Below are 25,346 nucleotides of genomic sequence, written 5' to 3'. Positions count from 1 at the left end.
TCAGTGCAGGGCAAACTGGGGGAAATGTCCTGAGTTTTGGAGATGGGGCTGTCCTCCCACTGGGGTTCTTGCCTGGGTTGTGACTTTCTTACGGAAGAAGGAAAAGAGGTTTCTTGGGCTATTGGTCTTCCTAGCTGGTGGGGTGTGTGTGTCTATTTTTAATTGGGTAATTTCTAAATTTCTTTTATTCTTTTTTTTTCTTTTTGCTAGTTAAAATTAAATTTATTTATGTAAAACTTGCAAAAACAAAACTTTACTTAAGCTTAATGCTCTTTTTAACTCCTGCACGAATTCCAGATAGTTCGCCACTATAACGTTGCTCTTCCCTGCGAACTTCACGAACCTGGTCTCTTCTGCGAATTTTGGCTCTCCTGAACTTCTCTCTGTGTTTCACTCTGGGATTGCGATCAATCTTCTTTCTCCTTGGTGTAAGTCCCCTGTTTTTAGCAATCTGATAGGTAATGGCTCTCTTTGCATTTTTATCTTCAAGATCCTGTTCTTCAGTACTATTTTCTTCTTTCTTTCTCTTCAAATTCTGCCTGTCTTCCATTTTTTTTATAGTATTTCAGGGCAGCTTCATCAAAATTGGAATCATCAGAAAGATCTGAAAAATATGGAACGCTTCACGAATTTGCGTGTCATCCTTGCGCAGGGGCCATGCTAATCTTCTCTGTATCGTTCCAATTTTAGTATATGTGCTGCAGAAGCGAGCACTCTTTTATTCTTAATAGTGTGTTTTTTTGCACAGTGAAGGAAACCATCTACAAAAGTGAATGGGAGAATATATTCACCAATGATAGATCTGATAAGGGGTTAATATCCAAATAAATAAAGAACTCAACTAACTTAACACCAAAACAAACAATTCAATCTCAAAAAAAATAAATAAAAAATGGGCAGAGGACCTGAATAGACACTTCTTCAAAGAGGACAGCCAGATGGCCTACAGACATATGAAAATATGCTCAACATCACTAATCATCAGGGAAATGCAAATGAAAACCACAATGAGATATTACCTCACACCTGTCAGAATGGCTACATCAATAAATCAACAAACAAGTGCTGGCAAGGATGTGAAAGGGAACCCTCGTGCACTGTAGGTGGGATTGTAAATTAGTGCAGCCACTAAGGAAAACAGTGCGGAGAGTCCTCAAAAAATTAAAAATAGAGTTGCCATACAACCCAGCAATTCCACTTCTGAGTATTTACCAGAAGAAAACAAAAACAGTCATTTGAAAAGATATATGTACGCCTATGTTTATTGCAACATTACTAGTAATAGCCAACATATGGAAGCAACCTATTTGAATATCCATTCATCTGTTGATTGAAAGCAATCAACAGATGAATGGATACAGAAGACATATATATATAATAAAAGTGTAACATGCTAATTAGACTGGACAGCTGAACGACCTCCAGACGTCATTCTGGACGTCCTTCTGGATGAAGCTGCATCGGCCGGGCCTAAGGCAGAGGCAGTTAGGTGCAATCAGGCAGGCAGGCAAGCAGTTAGGGGCGATGAGGCAGGCAGGCAGAGGGGTTAGGGGCAATGAGGCAGGCAGGCAAGCGGTTAGGAGCCAGTGGTCCTGGATTGTGAGAGGGATGTCTGACTGCTGGTTTAGGCCCGATCCCCCCAGGATCGGGCCTAAACCAGCAATCGGGCCTAAACCAGCAATCGGACATCCCCTGAGGGGTCCCGGATTGCGAGAGGGTGCAGGCCGGGCTGAGGGACACCCGCCACACCCCCCCCCCCAGCCGCATGAATTTTGTTCACCGGGCCTCTAGTCTATATATTAAACTCAACAATAAAAAAGAATTAAATATTGCCATTTGTGACAACATGAATGGACCTTGAGGGTATTATGCTAAATGAAATAAATCAGACAGTGAAAGACAAATACTGTATGATCTCCCTTATATGTGGAATCTAAAAAAAAACCAAGATAAATGATAAACGAGACAAAACAGAAACAGACCCATAGATACAGAGAACAAGTTGATGGCTGCCAAAGGGGAGGGGTGTGCGTATGGGAATAAAACAATGAAAAGTATATTTTTAATAAGAAAAAAAGTGTGTGGTCCCACCCATGCCTCTGTAGTGTGGCAGGAGCAGGTCTGGACTGAGCGTGAGAAGTGAGCAGCTCTCGACAGGCCTTAGCATGGGATCCCTTTTTCCATTGTTCATGTCAGTGACAGAAAAGGAGATATTTTCCCCTTCTTTTCCCTGCATGTTCTGGCACATGGACAACTTTCCCCTGGGACCAGAAGCATTAAGGCTGACCCGCACTTCCTGCAGCAGGCTGACTGTGTGAATCCAGTGAACCTCCTTTGCAAACGCTAGGTCTGCTCATTCTCTTCCCCAAGTGCTGACTATACTGAGTTCTTGAGATGGGGTGTCCTCCCACCGGGTTTCGTGAGAGAGAAGGAAAAGAGATTTCCTGGGCTACTGGTCTTTCTAGCTGGTGGGGGTGCTTCCTGCAAGTGGTGCTTCCCCCCATTTTTTCATTACAAGGAGCTCTGGATCTACTTTAAACTGCGTCGTTATTTACCACGTTAAGAAAAAGGCAGGTATTTATCCCATCTGTGAGGTGCTGATTGGTTGTAAAATGTCCTTGTAAAATCTAAAAAGTATTTGGAATTTGCCAACACTGCTGAACAGGGGACGGAGAAGTAACTTCTACAGCCTCGTGTCTGTTGAGTTATTAGAAAGACTTGCGCCTGTAAAGGACCCAGGGAAATCATCTAGTTTATTCCTCTGGCTCTGGGTGAATCGGCCAGGCAAATGGTCATGCGCATGCGCATTCCTGTCTCAGGCATCTCCTGGGAGGGGGATTACAAGACTTCTCTTTGTAACCTAATATGATATGTATCAATTTGTACACCAAGAATTTATCCTAAAAGCTAAGCTGACATCTTTCTGGACAGACTTAAAGCCAATTTTGCGTTGTTTTCTCCTTGGAGATAGAGAACTTTGATCTAATAACACTCCATATATTACTCAACCACCCCGAGGGGCCCGTCTCGGTTACTTTAACCATTTCGTTCCTTCGCCCCTTTCCAAATCTATAATCAGATTGCTTATTGCCTTCTCTAAGTACTACATTCTTTAGAGATCTGTGACTCATTTTTTCTCCACGCAAAACTGTGCACTGCTTATGTTTCCCTTAACTTCTTGATCCATTTGCCAACTGTGCCAGGCCAAGAACAGACATGCTTTCCTGTGGTGGCACAGCCTGGGTGACAGAGATGGCCAGCAAAAAACACCCAGAGAATGGAAAAAGGTACCTGGGATATTAGACTGTGTTTCTGCCTAGAATACAGATTAGACTAAAAAGTAAGCATGTATGAATAATCTCTGCATAAGTAAAATTTCATGCATATGTTATTTTCTTTGCTGCCTATGCCACCTTTATTGATTTAAAAAAATACACCTTTCTTATTGGATATTTTGAAATTTAAAGGACATCTTTTTTTTTTTTTTATCATGTCCATAGTATAATGGAATGCACTATATTGGAGATTTTTACATTAATTAAACCACTCATTTGGGGCAGAGAATTAGCAATTTTGAAGACTGGTATTACCCAGAAGCTCTTTTGTTCCCCAAAGTAACACTGATAAGAGACTAATCCCAGAATGCCATGGGCCTCTTCAGTTAAAACTAGGATGGGTGTAACTTCATTACTTCCTGAAGCTATATCAGTTACAAATATGTGGAAACAGAGAAGATTAAGCTATCATAGAGAATTTTCTTTTGAATGATTCATATTTTTCATGGGTAGAACTGTTTATTCTCTCTTGCAGGTATGAAGTAAATATTGAAGGTTCATTACATTTCTTCTGAATATCAGATATCTGACAGTGAAATTAAGTTTGGGAACAGGCTGAGATTTTAGTGTCCCAGTGAACAGGATGTAATAAAAACTCCATAAAGAGCCAACTCTTCGTTCAGTGTACTTTGAACATTATGTTTCACTAATAGTGATTTTCTATTTTTCAATGCTTGAGGGAAAGTAACATAATTGTAGCTTAATTACACATGGCTCTGAAGTAAATCAAGATCATTTGTCCAAATCATGTTTTAAATTTATTTTTAATTGTAGTTGACATACAATATTATATTAGTTTAAGGTGTACAACAGTGATTCAGCATTTATATGCCTTACAAAGTGATCACTACAGTAAATCCAGTAACCATTTGTCAGCATACAAAGTTATTATATTACTAGAGGCCCAGTGCATGAAATTCATGCACTTGGGGGGAGTCCCTCAGCCCAGCCTGCACCCTCTTGCAGTCCGGGAGCCCTCAGGGGATGTCTGACTGATGGCTTAGGCCTGCTCCCCGGGAGTGCACCGTGGGAGCGTACTGAGCACCAGGGGGTAGCTCCTGCATTGAGTGTCTACCCCCTGGTGGTCAGTGTGTGTTATAGTGACCGGTTGTTCCACCATTCGGTCAATTTGCATATTAGCCTTTTATTATATAGGATTGGCTCTATTTTCTATGCTGTACATTAAATCCCCATTACTTATTTTATAACTGGTTGTTTGTACTTCTTAGTCCCCTTCCCCTTTTCTGCCCAGCACTCTACCCCCTACCCAAATCATGTTTTAGAAAAAATTGTCCTACTCTTAATGCCCCGGATTTTTAAAAAAATATATTTTTATTGATTTCAGAGAGGAAGGGAGAGAGAAATAGAAACATCAATGATGAGAGAGAATCATTGACTGGCTGCCTCCTGCACGTCTCCTACTGGGGATCGAGCTGTAACCTGGGCATGTGCCCTTGACTGGTATCAAACCTGGGACCCTTCAGTCCACAAGCTGACACTCTATCCACCGAGCCAAACCAGTTGGGACAACATCCCAGATTTTTAAAATTATGTTTTTATTCAGAGAGAGGAAGGGAGAGGGAGAGAGAGAACCATCAATCGGCTACTTCCTGCATGCCCTCTACTGGGGATTGAGCCCACAACTTGGTCATGTGCTCTGAAGAGGAATTAAACTGTGACCTCCTGGTTCATGGGTCAATGCTTAATCACTGAGCCACATTAGCCAGGCAACACCCAGATTTTAAATCAATTAAATTTTAGAGTTTGTCATGCTAGTGATAAGTTTCTTTCCTTCTGGAAGCTTTGTCAGCAAAATGACTTTCTGCATGGTTTGGTTTTCCTTGCCTGATTTGAATGCAGGGCCATCTTACTCAGTGGGAAATGACCATGTGAGGGCCTATAGCAAGATGGTGATGGCCAAGCCTTTCTGTACAGAATATGCCTTGCCTGCTTAAATGTACCTGGCCATTTGACTTGTCACTCTCCCTTGTCAAGTAACTCATCTAGAATCTGTCGTTTTCTTGAAAATGGCTTACGGTTCTGCGCTTTCTCCTCTACCTCAAAGGCTTGAATCTGGGTGAACAGATGCATTCTATTTAAGTGCCTACCACTTCATACTCATGTCCTCTATTCTAACAGATAGAATAATACCCAGCTTTTTATGGCAAAACATCCCCAACCCTAACCTTCTCTTCCTTCCTTTTCACTTCCTTGTCCTTTTAAAGGATACTCTTAGATCACTTGGTAATGTTTCAGAGTACCATGCCACGCAGTCTGAGTGTCTTTGTTTGGAAAGGCAGATTTTAATTGTTGGATGTCTACTGGATGCCAGCCACTGAGGTCAACTGAAGTTGAATTTCTTATCTCTCACCTCCAGGATGGCAGCAGGAGGGACAAGCTGGAGCAAAGGTGTTCTGACTTTGTGGTTGTGCAAAAGTTATTAGCGATGACTTCATAATAGCAAATTGCAATGGAACACTTGGGACCTGGCTAGTGGTGTCCCTTCAGCTACAGAAAAGAGTGCAAACAAAAGTGTGACCTTCAATTAAGAGTAACAGCCATCCAAGAATGGGGGACTCTTTCAAGTCTTTTTCCAAAGAAGAATGGAAGTGTCAATTGTTCATGTAGCCTTCTTAGTAAGACAGAATCATCCATTTAAGAAGACAGCTGACCACCACTGAGGTGGTGGGACCGATGCGGAATAGGGATTCTGTTTAATATTTTGCCTCAAATGCTAAAGCCCTGCAAGAAGAAATCATAGCTAGCAGTCATGGGGTCTTTACCATGTGCCAGGATTCCTTTTCAGCCTTTTATACCCTATCTGATTTAAACTTCACAGGCATATTATTATTATTATTCTTCAGACTGGGAAGCAGATACAGAAAGCATGAGTACCTTGCCTAAAGTCACATAGCTAGCATGAGACCGAGCCAGGCAGTCAGATCCCAAAGGCTGCAAGCTCTTAACCAGAAAGATGGGACTCCTTGAGGTCAGGTTTCCCAGGCTACAACCTGGAAGAAAGAAGCTAAGCATCTCGCTTCAAAGGTCATTTTCTTGAGAATTTGGGGGATTCTGTTTGCTTGTGTATTGGTACCCAGTCATGTGATCCGGGGGAATGCATGGCTCATAAACACATTTCCTGGGAATTAGCTCAGAGTGTGGGAAGTTTTCTGCCTATGAAGCTCTTACAGGTGATTTTGCTCTTTTACAAAAAACCCTGCTCCAGACTTTGCCAAGCTCAGCCCCGGAGCTCCCCTGGGAGAACGGGAAGAAGTTTCATCTTAAGCTGATGGAGTGAAAGCCCCAGGAAAGTGGCATTTTAGAGAAGAGGTTTGATCAAAGCCAGTAAAGCTGAGGATAATTCCTTAAATGTATCTTTATGTAAACAGGGAGGACTCAATAAGATTTTAAAATAACACAGTTGAGTAAGTGAAACAATTGAAGATAGGCATCTGATTCAAATCCAATTCAGCAACTGCAACAATATTATCTGATGAGGGAGATTTGGTGTCACATGTTCAAAGCTGGCTTTAAGTCCTTAAGAGGTATCAAAATAATCAAAGTGTTTTCTTTGCTCTTAGCTGTCTTGTGAAAGAATTACAAATGGCCGAACCATTTATGTTGATCAGAAACCACAGTTGGGAAGTGGAAAGAAAGCGGGTTTCTGAGCACAAAGCAGGGAGGGAAGAGACTGTTCATTATCATAGCTTCTCTCTTAGAAGCGTCATGCTCTCTGCGTCAGATCCCAGGCCCCAGGCCATCTGAGACTCTTTGGAGAGGAGTATGTCTAATGTGCAAAAATCAGAACTGGAAAAGGGATTCCCAAACTTGGCTGATGATCATAGTCCCCTGGAGTGCTTTTTGAAAGGAACAGATTTCCAGGCTCCTCCCGTGGAAGGTCTGATTCAGCAGGTGCGGACTGGAATCCAGGAATATGAATGTTAACACATGTCCCTACGTGGGAGTCTTATGATCCACCAGGACTGGGGGCCACAGTCTAGTACACGCGTTTTATAGATGAGTAGACTGAGGCGTGGCAAGGATAATTAATATACTTATTCCTATTTTAAAGGTGAGTTGAGGCTAGAATTTCTTTTACTTTTTTTTTTGCCTTTGGCTCTAGATTCAGTACTTTTTTAAGGTCTCTGAGTACACAGGCATTGGACAGTTAGAGATGAGTGTGTGTGTGTGTGTGTGTGTGTATGTGTGTAAGAGAGAGAGGGGGGAGGGATGGATCCATATATTTAAGGATGAGGACTTTCAGTAGGTATTAAATATTAGGCTATTAATAATGATATCAATCTTTTGAAGTGTAGTCAGATGAGTAAAAATCTCTGACTCTTGGAATTAAAAGGTTTATTCTATGAAAACATAATTATTTAGTACACCGTCTCCTGAAAGAAGTAAAAAACACAAAAAAGAGAAATACGATATGTTTTCCAAAGGGTTATTCAAGAAAATATTAAGCTTATTTTGTCCAAGGCTTCCAATCATGTGGAAGAGTCATGCCTTAGAAAGGTAATTCGATAAGATAGTGAAAAATCATCCTGTTGCTTCCATCTTCTCTTCCCATTGGACTTTGAGCATCTTGCAGTCAGGGATGGTATCTTATTCCTACTTACATTCCTAAAGCCCAATGTCTAACATGTAATAATGCTGATAATAATTATTTATTGGACACATTTAATTTTCAAAAAAGATCCCATGCTGTAGGTATGTTACGACCCCATATCTCACATGAGGAAATGGACATGCAAAGACCATTTGGTTTGTTTACTGAGCTCTGGCAGGGAGATGCAGCGACGGGGCGGGAGATAAGGATATGGACTGTGGATTTTCAAAGCTGGTACTCAGTAGGATCTCTGAGTAGATGAATAAGGACCAAGAAGGAACAAATCTTGCACACCTGATGTGTTTTGGGGTCGGAAAGATAAACCAGGAAAGCAGATAGTTAAATGAGATCTGATACGACTTTATTTAAAAAAAAAATACCCTCCTGCATAGGATGAACTGTTTAATGTGCTCATCTTTTATGTGCGTGTCTACTCAGTGAGTACCCCAACTACCTACAAGATATCCTCACAAAGATATTCTCACTATTTGCCCTCTGGAAATCTTGCCAGAATCCCAAACTTACTATTTCCCAAACTGAATTTGGCTCCCCAACTTCCGACTGTGTTTTGTGTTCTGTGTCCTCTATTTCTACTGACAGGAGCCCACATTTTAGGCGCAAAACTCTTGACTTCCCGGTGTATTCCACTGGCTGCCAAGGCCCAGAAATAGTACTTGTAAATGCCTCATTGCCCACACCCCTCTGCTTGAATTCAGGCCCCCAGTACCTCTACCTGGGATTGTTGCAATCACCTCTTAATTCATCTTCTCAAGTCTTCACTCTCGTCCCTCTAATCCATCATACACACTGCTATTACCAGTTTCATCATTTGGTATCGCATCTTCTGACTCACCCAACCCTCCTAAAACCCGCACACAGCTTCAATTTGCTGACAGCCGTGGTTTCCTACGTGGCCCCTCGAATGAAATCTTGTCCAGAAACTCCAGTATGTCAACTAGATAGAAGCAGGCTGTTCTCGTTGCACCAGGAGTGTATCCTGGATCATTGCCCATCTGTCTTCACAACACCCAGAAGTCAGCAGAAGAGATTTTGAATAAACGCCAATTTCCTGGGCCGCATATCAGGGACTTCTGAAATTTTCTCCCAACTTACTGTTTCGAGTTTATTTCCCATTTGTGCCAATAACGTCCCCTCCAGTTGAGTCAAAGGGAACTGTTATTTTCATACATTCGCTCTGCTTCCCCACTTTGTGTCCTTTGTTTATTTGAATAGCATTCTCTTCTGTTCAGATGCCTTCCCTTCATCTGCAGGCATCCACATCCTGTCTTTTAAGACCCACCTTGAAAGCTTCCTCAGTGGAGAGTTCCCTCCTCAATTCATTCTCCCTTATTGCTAAGTAATTTTCTCCTTCCTTATTCCCTCATGGTTCATTAGCTGGGTCTCTTGTAGGCACGTATCCTTTCTGTTTTGTACTAGAATTATTAATTTTTTAATTTATTTATTTTAGAGAGAGAAAGAGGAATGTAGAGAGTGAAAGAGAGAGTTGTTCCATTTATTTATGATCCATTGGTTGGTTTTTGTATGTGCCCTGACTGGGGATTGCACCCACAACCTTGGCATATCTGGATGAGGCTCTAACCAATTGAGCTACCTGGCCAGGGCCTAGAATTATTTAATGTTAGTTTTCTCTCCCCTTGTAGAGTGCAAAGTCCTTGATATTAGGATAATGATGGATTTGCCCTTGTATTCTTTCTCAGGGTATGGGACACACCTTGAGTTTGTTGCTCACATTCATTTGTTGGATGAATAACGACTTTGGGGGCATCCAGAAGGAAGGGATGAAGGCTTCATTGTTATTGTGCCTTACCATCATGCATCGGGCAGGGCTGGGCTTACCACAGACCTTGTATTGAGTCCATAAAACTGGCAGACATTTCATTTTACATTGTAGCTGTAATATGTATTTTTACATTTTTAGCTGCCTTCTGGAATCCACTGATGGGAGATCCTCTGGAGAGCTATAAAATAACAATTTGTTCATTCGGTGTGGAGGAGAGGGAAACAATATTAGCACCGCCATTTTGTTCATGGTGTTCACAGGCTAATAGAGGTTAAATGCATTTCAGGCAATGAGAAGCAGAATCTTAAAACGCCTTTCTTTGCTATGGCTCTTCCATCCTAGGTCATCTTTCCAAAAAGTATTTTGTGGCATGTTCCCTTTGAGGTCATCCACTGCATGTCACTGTCTTTAGGGCAGCACCTCTGAAGGGATCTGGAAAGAATCTAAACTAATGGTTTGGAACTTTTATAGTTATGCCTCTCTAGCGAGGTGGATAAATGGTTTGAGTTGAAAGCCGCGAGGACTGTGGCAATAAGCTTCTGGAAAGGGCAGTGGGAAGTCTGAAGGAATAAATTAAAGTACCAGATGCCCTTTATACTGCTCAACTGCTCAGCGTGAGTCAGTCCCAACTTCCCAGCTTGGGTCACAAGTTTATCTTCTCTAAAGGCTGTGAAAGCAGCCACAGCGGCAGGGGATGATGGATGGAGTTGTACTGAGGAAGGGTGTGCGTGGAAGTTCTGTTGGGGTCTTGAAATTCCCCAGGAAGTTTCAAGAATTTCTTGTAGTCTATTCAGTAAGTTAAAAAAAATACAGGGAGGGAAGGTGTCACATAAATCACTTGGCATAATTGTATATATTTCAGTATCATATAGGAAAAGCTTGAGTATAAGTGTGTAATAACAAGGGGAAAGATTTTTGTGATCATCCCTTTGGAAAATTAAAAAGAAACCATATAATTACTTAATTTGAAAGTTTTATTAAATGCAAGTTACAGTTCCTTGTTTATATACCTTTCACTTACAGGCTGAAATCCCTTAAAGCACACAGTCTTAGAGATATGCCTGTTGTAACCTGTTCCTCATTTCTCTTGCACTTACAGAGCTGCCTGGAGTTTCTCATTGATAAGAAAATCAGGTATTTTTCAATAATAACTCACTCTTTTATGAGAATGAAAATAATGTGCATATTTCCTGAATCAATGATTGGACATTGAAGTGTCATTTCTTTGGTTAAAATATTCATAGTAGTTATGTATTAAATGCCAACTTACTTATTGATATTACCATCTAAGACCACATAAGTAGACCTAGAATATAAAATAACTGAAGCATAATTGGAGGTAGAATTCAAAACTCTCTTAATATTTCACATAAAATTGATTCACAATGTTTACCTTAAACATTGAATATACAATACAAAACAGGAATTGAGGACACCCTTTTAGAGTTTCATTGCTTGATTTTAATTTCAGCTTATTTACTAATTTAATTGTGTGATCTTGGTCAAGTCACTTAACTTTCCTATACCTAAATTTCCTCATCTGAAAATGGGAATAATTACAGAACATAACTGTATTAGTCAGCTTTTACTACAATAATGCCGTATAACAAACAGCCCCTGCCCCGTACCTCAGTGGCTTACAAATATAAATTTTTTTCTCCCTTAGGTCAACTGTGACAGCTCTGTTCAAGGCTGAACATTGGGCTTAGATTTACTCTACAGGTACCAGTCTGAAAGAGAAGTGGTTCTCTGAAGGGAATGTCTGCAACAGAAGGGAATGAAGCAAACCATTTATCAGTCCCAGTCAGAGCCTCTGCTTGCATACATTCACATTTCAAAGGTCAAATAAGTGATATGGTCAAACTCAACATTGAGGATAATTATACTTTTCCCATTAAAAGAGGAAGGCAGATTAGTAGTTGCTGAACAATAATATCTACCTCATTATCCTAGGGTTGTGGTGAGTGTTAATTGATATAATATGCATAAACTCTTAGCACATTTGCTTGTCACATTGTAAAATATCAATACACAGTCATTATTTTTCTTATATAAAACAGTGCCACAAATTGAAAACAGCAAAAAACAAAGAAACTTCTGGAAATTCAGTCAGTTGACCTTACTGAGATTTATGTTCCAACTCATCTTACGTCTGTCCTTTATTGCCTATGTTTTCCATTCTTGTGGTAGAACCTGAAAGTCTGTCAGCAGTGTGGAAACACAGGGGAGAAGACTGATTGCTACTTCTGTAATGGTCAAAAGTGTCCCAAATTCCATTTTCTTGGGGCTATGGCAGTGAGTTATGAATCTTGGGAAGTACATAATTTCTATTAATTTCTTCTTTCCCTCCATCTCTCCATCTCTCCCTCTCTCCCTCTCTCCCTCCCTTCCTTCCTTCCTTCCTTCCTTCCTTCCTTCCTTCCTTCCTTCCTTCCTTCCTTCCTTCCTTCCTTTTTCTATCTTTTCTTTCATTTCTTCTTTTTAAAAATAAAATAGGACTTTTATCAGATAAATGGATTGGGTCTCAGTACTTACTATAACCATTGACTCTTACAGAGAATTTGTTTTAGGGTCTTAGAAGTGAAACAGAGTTTGGGATTTAACATATTTATTAAAGATTGCGAAAAAGCCAACTGTGGTACAGATCTGATGAAGCCTAAACCAGCCAGGCATGAGCTCTGGAGCTAGAGTAGCTTTCCTGAACTCTCCAGATTTGGGTCAAGATGACTAATTCTTTAACTTTCTGGCTAGCCTGGCTGGTGTGGATCAGTAGTTGAGCATTGACCCATGAACCAAGAGGTAACCGGTTTGATTTCTGGTTAGGGCACATGCCCAGGTTGCGGGCTCAATCTCCAGTATAGGGCATACAGAGGGCAGCCAGCAATCAATGTTTCTCCCTCATCAGTGTTTCTATATCACTATCCCTCTCGCTTGCCCTCTCTTTAAAATCAATAAAAAATATTTAAAAATTTCTACCTAGATTAGTCATTTGATGTGGGCTGCCCAAGAAAGGGTATATCTTGGGCTTGGGGACTCTGTGGGTGAGGCAGACCCTGAAGGAGCTGGTGGCTAGAGGCTGTGTGAAAAATTCACACCCTGCAGCTGGACAGTAAGGCCTATCTGAAGAGGGATTTGTGTGGTGCATCTCCATGTCAACCACAAGAACCTAACGCATTGTGCACATTTAGTAAATGTTGATTATTAGTATTGATGCTCGCTACCATTGATGTTTATGTTTATGTATAGTTTTGCTATTTCAGCTCTCTTCTGCCCCCCCCCCCCCACCACTCCCAAATGGACTGTTTCCCACCTTTGCTTGGCGTAGTCTCTAAGAGAGCTGTTTTCTATTCTGAGAGCCATGATGGTAGCAAAACCCATTAGGTTCCTCTGGCTTTTAGACTTTAAGAACACTCTGGCCTCTGTGTTCACTCATGAGTTTCCAAATCAGCTAGCCTAACTTCAGTCAGGATATGGAGAAGGTTTTCACAGAATCCCAATATCCATTAAAATTGGGCCTGTGTCCAAAGTCTATTAGGAATGATACCATGAAATCTCTAAGATATGCCTCTATCATTCCTGGAAGGAGTCTAGACATTTAGAGAAGTGTACTCACAGTTTTACAGAATAACAGACAGTTGGAATAGGAGAAAAACACAAATTAACAGGTTCTTCTTCCTCCTATTACAGTTGAGAAAACAAAAGCATAGAGATCCACGAATTGTTCAAGTTTACACAACTCTTTACTAGCAGAACTGGGGTAGAAGCCAGACTCTCAGGCCAGTGGTTGTCTATGCCATTATACAGTGTTTAGGCAGCACTGAGGTGTAAAATTTTGGGTCACCATTGGAGTCAGACAACCTGGTTCAAATCCTGGCTCAAACGCTTACTAGTACAAGCAGTGCTGAAAATGATCTATACCCACCTGTCCAGTACACTACATAAAATATGGCTGGCAACAGCTGAGAAAAGAAATTTTCAATTTTATTTAATTTTAATGAATTAAATGTGGTTAGTGGCAAACGTTTTAGGCAGTGCAGATCTAATGAACAGGATCATGTCCTATTTAGCTCTGAATTCCTAGGCTAGCCCAGGACATGGTGTTTCTCAGTACTTGTTCATTGTCATGTTCAAAGGAGCATATTGGTGAGGTAGGGGGCTGAGGGTAGCATAGAAGACAGAGTTCAAGTCTGTTCTACTTGACTTTTACCTAAGACCTATATTTTGGTAGTGTAGCATAGTGGATAAGACCACAGAGTGTAAAGTTCACACGCCTGGATTTAAATATGGAAGCTGCCATTTATTAACCTTGATCTTCTGTGCCTTGGTTTCCTTATCTGTAAACTGGGAATAAAATGGTGTTTCTTATATAGTATTGCGTGTGTGCTTGCATTGATTTAATATCCGTAAAATTCTCAGAATAGCTCCTGGAACATACCAAGTTCCCTCATGCACACATGGTCTTACTAAAACGAAATCCCACCTGGATTAAGCCTTTATGTATCTTTGCATTCTTTCCACCTCTCAGAAAAGCTGAGGAACTACTTGAGCTCTAAGTTCATAGGCAGAAGGGTTTCTTTCATGTTGCTGATGCTACTTGGGACAACGTGACCTTGTTGTGTTGTTGGGTTAAGTCCAGAAACATTTAACCCAAACCCTCATCCCTAAATGGAGCCAATTCACCAACGTGTCTGGTGTGAGGAGGAGAAGTGAACTGCTAAAAACAATGAGGTCAACCTTCTGAACTAAACAGGGTAATGATAGCTGGCCCCTCAGAAGATACGACTGCTAGGAAATTCTGCACCCATGTTTATACAAAACCAAGTAGGAAATGTTTGCCAATGGAATAAATAAAGGATCCTTCTGGTTACATAATGTTTCGTTGTGCCCCAGTTTGAGGCTGTTTTGGAATCAATGCTTAGTCTAGCTTTGAATTTTGCAGCTCAGGCTGCCATCTCCTCTTTTGTTTGCTTGCTCTTGATACTTGAAGTGTCATTCTTTTCAGTTCCCTAATGGCCTGAGTTAAAGTAGGACCAGAATGTGACTTCATTGCTTTGGCTTAAGACAACCCTTATGATCTACTTCGCTTCTGAACCTCTGACCCAGGGATAGATTTGGATCTGGGCAGGGTGATGGGCCGGAGGTGATGGGTCTAATTGTCCCATGTACCTGAGAAAAAGGAAACTTTATTTTTACTAAAAACACATCTGTTTGTTGAGATCCTACTATGTGCCAAGCATTATGCTGAGCACAGCCTCAGGCTTTCACAATAACCTTGCAATGTACGCAGTTATGATCCACAGATATGAAGTGGTTTTAAGTATCATGTTCCAGTTCAGAAGTTAGGGTGACTTAGCCCCCAAGTCTCTGATTTTTCCCTTCTGTTACATGCCTTTCCTGGAGTAGAAATTAAAGCAGCTGTTTTAATTCAGTTGCTTTAGTTTCCCTGTGTAACCTGGAAAAAAAATCTAGTTGTAAAAAAATCAAAGTAAATCCTCACAATTCAACACATTTTCATTTGTATAGGTGAGCAAATTTATTACATCACATTTTGAACTTGTCACTACCCTGAAAAGGAACCACCTTCTCCCCACCCAGTACACACTTCATAAAAGCATTTATTGAGCACCTACTGCATGTGATGGCTGCATGTAAGTTCCAGGTGGCAGGGGCTGCAAGTTACAAAGTCCCAAATGCTTCTCAAAGATTATGGGTCTTGGTGAAGCCAATTTTATTATCTTGGGCATCAGTTTGTTTATTTATAAAACATTGGTGTTCAAGAGCCCTCTGAAGTTCTAGGGTATGGCAAACTTGAGTGAGGATTTAGACCCTCACAGAGAAAAACTCAACTCTCTGATCTTTTATCTCCAAGGAGGCTCCTATGGCTCATTCGGAAATTCTGGAAAAATCAGGAAAACATATCCATGACCCTGTTCCCCAAGTGCCCTTTAGAATCCAGTGGGATTGAAAGATAACTAAAGGGAAAGACAGAAATGAAAATTGTAGTGGTATTTGACCTTTCCTGGGCATTCCTTACTTCTCCAGCATTGCAGTATATGTTTTACTTGGATTGTATTTAATCATTTAGTCAAGTAGTCCAATGATTTAGAACAATGCATGTGACATTTGAGTGAATCCAGGAAATCGAAAGAATGAACAAGGGTGCAAATGGATGGGGAAAGGTGCCTTAAGTCTGGGTGGCTGGCTGCCCAAGTGATGTGAGGTTCACATTGATGGCCCCTGAATTTCTGATTAGGAGGACCAGAACTTGCAATTCAGCTGGAAAAGGGTATATGGAATTTATTTTGAAGCTTTGTTTGTTTGACACATATAGGTTTTGTTTAGTTTGTATGTTTATTTCTTGGGGGGTGTCTGTTGGTAGAGATTGTGATGCCTGACTCCAACATACAAAGCTGTTCCTAGGTGCTGTCACTTGGTTCCCAGCAGATCTTTTTACCAGGGATCCAAGTGTCTGAAATTGCATCATTGAAGACTCATTCATTCCTCCTCTGCCTTTTCCCTGCTGGCTTACTTTTTATAAATTTACTAGAGGCCCAGTGCACAAAATTTGTGCACGGGTAGGGTCCCTAGGCTTGGCCAGGAATCAGAGCCGATCAGGTTCTCCGCCTCCCAGCCTCCCTGCCTCCTCCTTTCCTCACTCCCTCAGCACCATGCCACCACCACCACCGGTTGCCCACCATTTTCCACGCCACCCCCTGGTGGTCAGCACACGTCATAGTGAGCAGTCGAACTCCTGGTCTCTTGGTGGAACTCCTGGTTGAATTCCTGGGGGGACAATTTGCATATTAGCTTTTTATTATATAGGATTTTTTTCTTGAGGATTAACTAACATTCAGTGAGGTGTGCAGATCCTAAATATACAGTTTGAGCTTTGACAAATATATACTCCCATGGATCCACCACTACTGTCAATCTTTACATTTTATCTCCCCCCAAAAGTCCCCTCATGGCCCTTTCTAGTCAATCCCTGCCCCTTTGCTCACCCCACATGACAACTATTCTGATTTGTTAGATTAGTTTGACCTGTTCTAGAACTTCACATACATGGAACCCAACAGTATGTACTCTTTTGAGTCTGGCTTCTTTCACTTAGTGTAATGGTGTTGAGGTTTTCCCACATTGCTGCATTTACCATGAGTTCATTGCATTTAATGCTGCATTGTATAAATAGACCATGATTAAAAAAAACACGTTATTACTCACAAAAGCTTCATTTTTTAATTTAGCTTTCTGACTCTTTATTTGTGCCTTCACTACTTTCACAACACTTTTTTGCTCCTCAATAAGAAAAGCACGCTTGATCCTGGACACATGTAGCACACATGGGTCCATGATAAGCCCCACTGACATGTTTTTCATTTTAGACAAACTCAGAACTTTAGGTCTCACAGCACGAACCCTGCAAAGTCGGCCTGGGCTCATGCCACATGCAGATTTTGATGCTTTCCCCACCTTCTTGGTATAAAGGCAAACAATTCTATCGCCTAGCTTTGTTAGAGGCTGTATTTGTAGGACGGCCTCCAATAGTATGTCAAACACTGGACCATTGTGAATGCCTGAAGTCACAGTGCCTGAAGAGCTACCATAAGTTTTAAAATTCATTCTTGCAGATGGACATTTAGGTTGTATGTAATTTTTGGCATTATAAATAAAGCTGGTATAAAAGTTCATGTACAGGTCTTTTGTTGGCACATGCACTTATTTCTTTTATGTAGATGCACAGAGGAGATTTGTTGGGTCAGAAGGCAGGTGTATGTTTAACTTCATAAGAAACCACCAGAAGAAAGAAGTTTTGCAAAGTAGTTGTGCTATTTTTCACTCTTACTCAATATTTTCTCTTAAAAGATCAACAATGCTGGTAGGAGCATCTTTCTACTATCCCCTCTTCTCCCCCATCTCTCTCTTTCTCTGTCAAAAAGGCCAAGTAACCAAGACAGGACTTAATTAGTAAATATTCCCACCTCTGATTACTTAGGCTATTTATTCATAAATTCAGTCAACTAAATCATTTAGTTGAAAGGTACAAAGAAATGAAAAGGTGAAGGACTTGAAAATTCAAGGAGAAAGCAACAGCATCCTTCATGGTGACTATTAATTGCTTTCCCCTTAAGATCACGAAAAAGACAAGAATATTCACTCTTGCGACTTCCATTGACATTGTACTGTAGGTCACACCAGTGCAATAAGGCAAGAAAAAGAAAAATAGGCATAAAGAAGGAAAGGGACAATACAATTCTTTATTCACAGATGACTTTTATCTATGTGGACAAACCTAAGGAATCTACAGAAAAGCTGTTAGAACTAATCTGTAAGTTTAGCAAAGTTTCAGTATTCAAGGTTGACATACAAAAGCAATTGCATTTGTATTTCAAACAGCAATCAAGGGAAAAATAAAATTAAAAATGCCATTTAGAATAATATCAAAGACCATAACATGCTCACATTCATTTCTAACAAAAATGTGTAAGACTTATACACTAAAAAACACAAACATTGCAGGGACAAAATATTCAAATAAATGGAGAATTATATCATATTCATGTATTAAAAAACTCAATTTTATTAAGATATCAATTCTTCTCAAATTGATTTCTAGTAATGTTGGCAAGCCTTTTTTTGTAAAGAGCCAGATAGTATGTATTTTAGGTTTTGCAGGCCATATGATCTTAATTACAACTACTCAACTCTGCCTTTGTAATGTAAAAGGGCACAACTATATAAATGAACATTTGTGGTCATGTTTCAACAAATCTTTATTTACAAAAACAGGTTGTGTTTTTGTAAATAAAGTTTATTCCTCTTCTATTACCCATCAGCTGAAAAATGAGACGTGAGACCAGGTTCTTTCTAGGGTTCCTTCCAATGTTCTCTTGGTAAAAGTGAAAGGGTTCTTGTCTCTAATCGTGCTAGATGAAGAGAGCTCATGAGTGATAGCACTGTTTATTTGGCTGCTAATTCTCTTGCCAGCCCCATCTTCATTTATAAAAGGATGAAAATAAATTTTGCATGGTAATGAGATCAAGAGAACTGATGTAAAGGTGTGGAGACCTGGAACAATGCCAGGTTCATTCAAATGCAAGCCTATCCCCCATGCTCCCTTCCCATTACAATATTTTCCCATTTGTTTTCAGAATTTACCTTCAGAAGTTTAAAATACCATTTTCTGTTACCCACGGAGGCTTCAGATGACAAGCCTGGCCTCAGGATGTTTACATTTGCGGTGGCCCAGCTGCGATGCCCCATTTTGCAGTGTGAGCTTCTGAAGTTTGATCTCTAATAATCTCTACCCTCGACCTTCAGGTGCCTGTCTCTGAAGGACTTGGCTTTATTTCAGGGGTCACAGTGAAGAAAGTTCAGGAAGCCCTGGGGTGGCAACCCAGAAACATCAGGCGCCTCGCTCCCATTGTCTTTTTAAGAAGACATGTTTCTTATTGTAAATATTATACTCCACCCTCCCAGTGTAATCCCAAATAATGTTAGCTCTGGGGAAAGCCGATAAGTGGTGAGAGCTTAAGGCCTTCCCTGTGTTAGGAATAAAGGCTGGTAACGTACAGGAATTTTCTTCCACCTTATACCTTGGACCCTCCCTCCAATTACTTCCCTTGTGCTTTCTGGTCTTGAGCTGCCTAAAGATGAGGGTTGGTAAACTGCTTCCTTCGGGCCCTGCCCCTGTGTGGCATTTGTCTTGCAACTTTCCCATGCTTGTTTCAACAGGAGAAAAAAAAGCAAATAGATTGACATATGGCTGCCCTGAGGCTAGATTGTCACTGAAATAGATTTCTCCAAATAAAAATAAGGGACATTTTTGCTTGCAAGGCTTTGCAATGAAACAGAGTTAATAAAAACTGCATGGGAAACTCACATTGCAGCTATAAAAAAATTAAAAAATAAAATTCTTAGCTAAAGTCAGCAGTGATTGTTGGCTCAGGGTAGGAATTAGGGAGGAAAACATTCTGAAACTCATTGAAAGTGAAGAGGGAAGATTTATTACCCTTTATCCATTTGTTTAACGCTTCAGAAGTAAAGCTGGGAGTCACACTTGCTTAGAAAGTGGGTAAGCCCTGGGTTTTAAGAGAAGGACGGATAATTTTCTCTTGGTGGGTAAGCCGTTAAGCAGAATATAGGGCTACTTAATTTAAAAACAAACATAAACAAAACCCATCAAAATAAAGATTTGATAAAATCATTGATGAAAATGTTCCCAACTTCCTCCTTCCTTCTCCATTAGCCTCCATCTCTGGGTGGGTGTATCCGACATCTTTGAGGTTGGAGATTGAAGGGCAGGGAAACCTCTCATCACTCTCCAATCCTCAAACCCCAGGGCCATCCCCTAGAATATCTCCTGGAGCCCTGGAGAGATGGCTGGTTTCTAGAGCACCTGGCTGGCAGGGGTCTTCCCTCCAAGAATGCAGCATCCAGGGTTTTTCTAGCCCCGGAATGAGATGCCACTAGGCCATTAGGAAATGGAGATTGATTATCTGAGAAATTCACCATCTTTCTACATTTGGGATTCACCAAAGTCACTACTCTAATGGGAACCAGAGGCCTTGATTGATTCCCACTTAGGACTACAAATGGAAAAAAAATCACAGCATCTAAGACAAGTGGGCTTTTAGCCCCTGCTTGCTAAGGGGAGGGGGGGGGTGGAGGGTTATACGAATATTTAGCAGTGTTTCAGGGTTCTTTCTTTCTCTCCCCTTAAAACCAATAAACTCTGGTCATTTTCACAAGTTTTTGCTAATTAATGCCACCACTGTGGCAATGAGGGCTGTTCTGCAACAAATGGGGTTTTTATTGCCGGTGGAAAAGTCTGGGGAATAATTAGCAGATCCAGGGAGATCCCTTGACTCTGGGCATCTGCATGGAAATGGCCAGCCCTGGAAATCACTCAGGGAAATGGGGCCGGACTTTCCACCTTAGGGCACATTTATATTGTCAGTTTCAGCCTTCAAGCTGCAGTTGGACAAATGTGGGAAAATATTTTGTGAAATGCTAGACAAATGAACCTGATGTTGACCAATCTCAACTAGGAAAACTGGCTCTGCTTTGCTAAGCGCTGTACAGCAGCCAAGACTTGCAAATGAAATATTTTGATATCTCGTTAAACTTGTGTCCCCAGAGAGAAGCACACGCACATACACATGGCTGACTAGTGTCCCCCACAAGGTGCCTGGCTGGAGAAGATACAGAAATGACAGACTCACTGGGTTGGAAGGGAACCTGGAGGTCGTGCAGTTCAGAAGTTTGAAACCAAGGGACCTTTGGAGGGAATCCAGGGGGTCCATGAATATGGATGGGAAAAGAATTACATTTTTCTTTTCATTAACCTCTAATTAAAATTTTTTGTTGCTTTCCATTTCAAATGTGGGCAACAAACTGAGGCCTTTGAAATAGCCTGGTTGTTATTAAACAGCAAAGGAGGAAAGGGAAGACTAGATAGAGGCATGCCATTTATACAGCTTTGCTAAAAAGCTATATTTACCACTCTCCAAGTCGATTCCCCACTGATTAATGGGGGAAGGGACTGGACAAAGGCAGTTTAGAGGCATGCCCAGTAAAGGTCTGAATGACATGGGAAGATGCTTGCCTGTCAATCACACCTGAAAAACATAATTGGCCATGATGGGCATGGCCACTGCAGATGTGAGAAACAAACGGAATCTATATATATATAAAAGCCTAAGTGACCATTTGACCGGTAGCTATGATGCACATGACCACCAGGGACAGACGCTCAACCCACAAGTGTGGAAACATGGCACAGACTGATGAACCTCAGAGGGAAAGGGGCAGAGGGGAGGGTGGGAAGAGATTCCGAAGATCTTATATGCATACTAGAGGCCTGGTGCACAGATTCGTGCACCAGTGGGGTCCCTTGGCCTGGCCTGCACCCTCTCGCAATCCGGGACCCCTCAGGGGAATGTAAGACTGCCAGTTTTGGCCCGATCCCTGCAGGCTAGGTCGAGGGACCCCACCAGTGCATGAATCCGTGCACTGAGCCTCTAGTAGGAATATATAAACAAAGGAGCCACCCTCTCTTGGCTCAACGGCACCTGGCTCCTGTGACTCCTGGGGTAGGGTGATGCACTTCCCTGTGTCCACATAGCTCATGACAAGTTGGATTCCACATGTTAGCTAATGAACTTTAATTAGCTGGGATGCTGAACCACACCTGATGGGAACATGGAACGGAAGCTCTGGGCACTGCCCTGTTCTGGCTCGGCTATAACCCCAGCTGTGCCTTTTCCAGGACTGGCTTAAGGGACAGGGAACTTTGGAACCCGAGAAATGTAACTCCACACTAATAAAGCCTTCTTCAACATCCCATCCTCCCCTGGGGGCTTCTGAAAATGCTTATTTCAGTGGCGCCCCAAGAATCTCCACCTTGTTCCCCCAAACCACAGGGAGTTTCATTCTCCTTCATCAAAACCACTGGGGCATCACCTGTACCTGTGATTTTCTACATAGTAGAAATAAAAAAAATGTCTTCATATCACATAGTGGTTTAGGCTATCTCAAGATATCATTTATGCTCATCACTTCTTTGAAATTCTGGTAATTAGTTCTACTGCTGGATAGTATTATTTAGTGTGTTACTAAAAATATACATATCACACACTTAAAATTATTTTGAGCACTGTATCTTATGTAATGATATGTATTTTTTTTCACTCCATTTAAAAACATTCTGAGAGGAGGTCACAGAATATGAGGCTTAAAAACACTTCCTTGCCCAACTTCTTCTATTCGCAGCTGAGGAAACTGAGGCAATTTGGTGAGTGACAGAGAGAAAGCCAGAAGCCCACGGTGCTGTCTGCAGTCCATTCCTGCTGTTCCAGGAGTACTGTGAGTACCCGTGGCGAAGACAGCACAGAACACTTCCTTAACACAACATGTTGAAGCATAGGGATCAGGGATGATAAATAATTCCTGAGGCTAATCTTAGCCAGGAGATTTGTTTTCAAATTCAAATACACTTCTCTACCTTCATTGTAGAGTGTGGATATTGCCAAGTTAAGTACAGATTGTTATTTTAAAAGATTAACACAGAGGCCCAATGATGCATTTTACATTTAAATGTGCCCACAGAATCAATTATATGTTATTTTCTGTACCCCAAAAGCGAAGTTATCTCCTGAGTACTTGAGGGGGATTGAAATGAAAACTTTAATCTGTGAACATTCCAACTGTGAGAAAGGAGAAGCTGGTGTCAAGATGATCTAAGCTGGAATGACTATGGATAATTTGTATTATCAGCTTCATGTATTATCTAGAATGAACTGCATTAATGATGCATATATGTCCGTACTAGTGGAGAAAACAAGAACACATTCGTTTCAAACAACCAGTGCCTCTCATGAAAATGTTAGCTGACCCTACAGCTCTGGTGTGAACGTAAAGATGTAAGAAATTCAAATAAATTCTCACTTTCTCTCACTGTTCAATTACAGGCAGATCTTTTTTTAAAGCAATTGATCCTGACACATTCTGGTTTGCTAAATTTCACAATTCATGGAGTTATAAAACTTTAGCATGGAAAGAAACCTTATATATTATCTAATTCAGTAGTTCTCCAACCTTTATATTTTTCAACCATTAATTTTTTTTCTTTAGCAAGCTATTAGATGTGACATACATGTGAATATATTTATTTATCATTTTGGTTTTATTTTTAAAATGATAGGTTAGTAATGCTTATTTTTTATTTTATTTTTTTTATATTTTATTGATTTTTACAGAGAGGAAGGGGGAGGGATAGAGAGTTAGAAACATCGATGAGAGAGAAACATTGATCAGCTGCCTCCTGCACACTCCCAACTGGGTATGTGCCCGCAACCAAGGTACATGCCCTTGACTGGAATCGAACCTGGGATCCTTGAGTCTGCAGGCCAACGTTCTATCCACGGAGCCAAACCGGCCAGGGCAGTAATGCTTATTTTTCATGTTTTCACTTTTCATTTTGAAATAATTTTAGGCATAAAAAGATACAAATATAATATAAATAATTTCAGTATGTCCTCATCCAGACCCCCCAAATGTTAATATTTCTTATAACCACAGTATAATTATCAAATTCACTAAATTAACATTTATACTACCCTGTTGTCTAAACTATAGACCTCATTTAAGTTTCATCAATTATCCCACTAATGTCTTTTTTTCTGGTCCAGAACCCAATCTAGGATTACATGTTGCATTTAGTTTTCATTGTCACCTATTCTCCTCTAATAGGAAATATTTTCCCAGACTTTCTTTGGTTTTGTGTAACCTTGAACCTTGAAGAGTTTTGAGCAGTTATTTTGTAAAAGGTTTCTCAATTTGAGTTTGATGTTTCCTTGTGATTCTTTTCAGTTTATGCACTTTTATTTTTTTTAATATATTTTTATTTTTGAAAGTATTACAAATATCCCTTTTTTTTTCTCCCAATTGTCCCCCCTCCTCACTACACCCTTCCCCTCCTCCCCAGGCCTTTACTATATTATTGTCTGTGTCCATGGGCTATGCATATATGCATATAAATTCTTTGTTTAATCTCTCCCCAATCCCCACCCCCAGCCTTCCCTCTGAGATTCATTAGTCTCTTCCATGCTTCTGTCTCTATTTTGTTCATCAGTTTATTTTGTTCATTAGATTCCACATATGAGTGCGATCATGTGATGCTTGTCTTACTCTGATGGGCTTATTTTGTTTAGCATAATGCTCTCCATGTCCCTCCATGCTGTCTCAAAGGGGGAGTGATCCTTCTTTTTTTTACTGCTGCATAGTATTCCATGGGTAAATGTTCCACAGCTTTTTTATCCACTACAGAAATGATACTGTCTTTCTCAGGAGAGCATATCAGAAGGCACATGATGCTGATATCTCCTTACTGATGTTAATTTTGATCACTTGTTTAAGGTGGTGTCTGCTAGGTTTCTTTATTATAAAGTTACAAATTTTCTTATTCTAATATGTATTCTGTGGGGAGGTACTTTGAGACTAATTGGTAATTCTTGCCTGAAATAACCATTAGGTTTGTATAAGAAAGAACCAAGTTTATTCTAGAGACAATTCAGTATTTAACATGAAATCCAAAATTTCCTTTCCTTGAGATTTAAGTTGTTTTTCACAATTACTCATTTATTGCCTCACTAAATTTCTTTCTCTCACTATTTACCCAAAGTTATAAATGCCATGAGAATGTGGCAGTTACGAATGTACCTACAATGTAAAAGCACTTAAAGACAGGTGTGGCGATTCCTGAAGGTTCTTAGTGGATTTCAAGTATTTAAAATCACAGGAAAAGGTGCAAAGTACATTCTTTTGCCCCCGAATGTAATTTGATCACATCCCATGAGTATATCAGAGCATAATAATTTATGCCTCAAAGCCACAGACACCTAATGAGCACCCACAATATTGAAGTAAACTTTCCATGTTATACAAGTGTCAACAACGTAAGCTTCACGCTGCATTCCGACATGCGTCAAGGTGAGCTGGAGACTCAAGGAGACAGAGGGAGGGTTTTTGTATCAGGAATTTCTTGCATTAACCTTTGGCTATCTACTTCAATTATTTTTGTAGTGCAAATCTAGATTGA

The 25,346-nt window shown here is 40.6% G+C and overlaps 1 non-coding gene across 1 annotated transcript; it reads right to left on the bottom strand.

Moving 5' to 3' along the window:
• Positions 1-607: 607 nt before the first annotated feature.
• On the bottom strand, positions 608-714 carry LOC132240436 (U6 spliceosomal RNA). Its single transcript, XR_009454326.1, has one exon. It is a non-coding gene; the product is annotated as a U6 spliceosomal RNA (small nuclear RNA).
• Positions 715-25,346: the final 24,632 nt, after the last annotated feature.

The sequence above is a fragment of the Myotis daubentonii genome, chromosome 8 (assembly GCF_963259705.1).
Source record: "Myotis daubentonii chromosome 8, mMyoDau2.1, whole genome shotgun sequence".
Classification (NCBI taxonomy): domain Eukaryota; kingdom Metazoa; phylum Chordata; class Mammalia; order Chiroptera; family Vespertilionidae; genus Myotis; species Myotis daubentonii.
The sequence above is the reverse complement of the archived record's forward strand: the minus strand, read 5'-3'. Positions and strand labels throughout refer to the sequence as shown.